We start from the raw sequence: 3,541 nt of genomic DNA on the forward strand, positions 1-3,541 counted from the left end.
TAGGGTAGAGTTTTCGATGGCATAGTTTAGACAAGTCCACGGTCTCTGTTTCTTCCTTTTGACTCTTCGCTCCTGTGGTCCACAGCTCAAGGCAGTCCTTTTTTGGGCGTTCAAAAACATTCAATATCTTTGCGTCACAAGTGATGTCATTAATTAGGTTTGCAATTAATTAGATTTTAAATAGAAGATCAAATATTTAATTTGAGATCACAATGTTTAGATTTTTATCCATTCAAGATCAAACGTTTCAATTATAATAATTAAAATAATATTTTTAATATTTTATAATTAAAAGTTAAAGTAAAAGATATTTGACACACCTAATATATGTATATGACGTAAATGCTAACTTATTGTGCAAAATATGAAAAAATAATTTTATTAAAATTTTTTTTGTCAAATTAAAATGGATCAAATTATGTGACTGTGTAACAACTTTTTTATTATGACATATTAACGTATAATAATTACATTTTCATAATGATTTGTAACAACTAAATCTTCAATATAATGTGTAACAATTATATTTTTTAACATGACGTGTAACAATTAAATTTTTAACATAACGTGTAATACTTATATTTTTCAATATGACGTATAATAATTAAATTTTCAATATAACGTATAACAATTATATTTTCAACATAACATGAACAATTATTTCTAACATGACATATAACAATTAAATTTTAAAATATAGCGTTAACAATATTTTTTTCACAAAAAGTAACAATAATATTTTTCAACATGCCATATCATTAGCTTATGTGATTTTTTGTCGCATAATTTTGTAGGAATCAAAAAATGTTTGACCCTTAAGTATTAAAATTAAAACATTTGGCTCTTAATTGAAAAACTGTCAAAACGTTTAACCCTAATTTCAGCATTTAACCTAAATACAAATCCAGCATACATGTATGTCAAGGACTTAAGGTAGACCTGACAATTCGTGTTTTGTGTATTAAACATGTCAGACACAAAACACGTTAAAGTTAAATACGAACACGACACGAATATTATTCGTCCCTTAAATCTAAAACACGTACATATATACGTTTAATTACCATGTAACACAACATGACATGTTTAAACATGTTTGTTAAACGTGTCAATATATTACACGACACGATTAATAACATGATTAACACGTTTAACACATTTAACACTATTAAATAAAAATATTTATAATTAAATATAATTTTATTATTTAAATTTAAAATCAATAATTATAAAAACAATTATAACTAAACAAAATAACAAGAACATCAAGTATAACAAAACAAAATTTAAAATTAGGATTTGGCATGACATGATTACATTATTATATTTATAAATTTAAAAAATATTATTAAAATAATTATTTATAACTATTTAAAATTATGTAAATAAGGTTAAAACAGTCTTTGACTATTAATTTTTAATAAGTTGATAAACGTGTCATGTATACATGTTTAAATACGATAATGCAACTAAATACGTTTATACGTTTAAACACAATAACACGATTAACATGATTAATTAAATATGTTTAAACGTGTTACTCGTATCTGACACGTTAAGACACGAAAATTTTCGTATCTTAAACGTGTCAGACACAAAAATTTTTGTGATTTAAACGTGTCAGATACGATTAAACACAAAACATGTTAAGACTAAACCCAAACCTATTTAACTCCCTGTCTTCTCGTGTTGTATTAATGTGTTTTGTCTAAAATTGCTAGGCCTAACTTAAGGTTTGCAATTAATTAGGTTTTAAATACAAATCCAGCATATATGTTATGAACTTACGTTTTCAATTTAAAACACATGTTTGATAGGTGGTAGAAAATTCATATTTATATACTCAAATTCACCTCATTTTTTATTAATATAAAATTCATGACATTTTATCTTATCTAATTATGCAACGTCTAGTTACATTGGCTATTTTCTCATAAAAGAGAAAAACTCTAGTACTAGTCTAGCTCTACCTCGATTCTTATATTTTTTATGATAGCTCCACATCAATGAAGATTCGAGTCTGTTTTGATATCACTTGTCACGAAGTTACGTATCCAACCTAAAATACATATCTGATAGGTGGTGGAAGATCGATATTTATATATTCAATATCCACCCATATTTTTTTAATGTAAGATCCGTGACAATATATCTTCGCTAACCTCCATTTTATTATCCTTTTCTTAAATAAATATTATTGATTTCATTTTGTAATTTAAAAAAGAAAATAATTATTTGAATGTCACAACACATTTAGTAAAATCATAACAATTGGTTACATAAATACATTTTTAAAAAATATATCTCGCTCTCAAGAGAAATTGATACGATTATAGGAAATTGAGTAAATTTCACTTGCATCTTACGTCGTTTTCAATTTTTTTACATGATACTTGATGATTTTTTTAATTAGTACAAAAATTTAATTAGTATTATTAATTTTAATTTTTAAAATTTAAAAGATAATTTTTAATATAAATAAATAAGTTAACATTGAATTGACGATATTTTCATGATTTTACTAAAAAAAATTAATAGGCTAATCTTTTATGAGAGTATAAATTGTTTAGGTTGTTCTAATTGAGAAAAAAATATATAAAATATTACTTAAAGAAAAATGAAATAGCACCAAGTTATCCTCTTGTTGTTTTCAATAAATTCGGTTACACAAGGAAGCAATATTCCCTAAAAATTTCCTCTATATGCCCCACCATGTGTTTTGCCTTCATGTATTAAGCAACGCTACCATTTTTGACAATTTTTATAGAAAAATAAATAAATAAATAAATTTTCATATATCATGACAAATAATTATTATTTAAATCATTCAAATGTCGTGCTTGTCAAAAGTAATATAAAACAAAAATATCTTACTAGTAACAATAATTAATAAAATAATATTATATAAAAAATTAAAGTTGAACTACAAATTTGGCTGTTCACCAACTTTCATCCTAACCAACAATTAACAAACAAAAAATAAAAATAAAAAAGGTGGACCTACGTGTGGATCTAGGAGTCGCACGTGTCTAATATGTATGTAAGGCTAATGTGAAAGGAGTAGGTGGGCAGCAGCAGGCTTTGGGGCTGAAGTCACATTTCATATTTACATGGAAACATATTGTAAACATTTCTCTGTCGTTGTTCTGTTTGATTTGTACAATATAAACGAGGAAGTTCCAGAGCTCCACGACGGTCAAGCCACGACAATCCCGAAGACAAGAGGGTGTTTTCTTCGCATTTTCACATTGCAGACACGTTCGTTAGTCAAACTTTTTTATGCAAAAGAGAAAATAAAAAACTTTTAACAATAAATTCTCTATCTCTGGTATCATTACCTTTTGGTTCTCCTTGCCCTCTCTATCGCTTGTCTTCCTTTCTGGTATTCTTCCCTTTTCTTTCTCAGTTTTCATCCTTGTTCATGTCCTACTGCTTATACCTTTATGTTTCTATCTGCTTTTTTCTGCGTTGTTACATCATGCATGGCTTTTTTTTTTTTCTGGGTGGTTTATACGGAGGTGAGTATTTTGGAATTAATTTC

At 26.3% G+C, this 3,541-nt stretch overlaps 1 protein-coding gene across 1 annotated transcript in view; it reads left to right on the plus strand.

Annotated features, from left to right (window-relative positions):
* The window catches only part of LOC18607528, a 7,778-nt gene continuing 7,313 nt past the window's right edge, over nt 3,077–3,541 (plus strand). The window contains exon 1 of the mRNA XM_007041737.2: nt 3,077–3,382. The gene's annotated coding sequence lies outside the window, so the exon portion shown is untranslated. The remainder of the gene's footprint in view (nt 3,383–3,541) is intronic.

This window comes from Theobroma cacao, chromosome 2, assembly GCF_000208745.1.
Source record: "Theobroma cacao cultivar B97-61/B2 chromosome 2, Criollo_cocoa_genome_V2, whole genome shotgun sequence".
Lineage (NCBI taxonomy): Eukaryota > Viridiplantae > Streptophyta > Magnoliopsida > Malvales > Malvaceae > Theobroma > Theobroma cacao.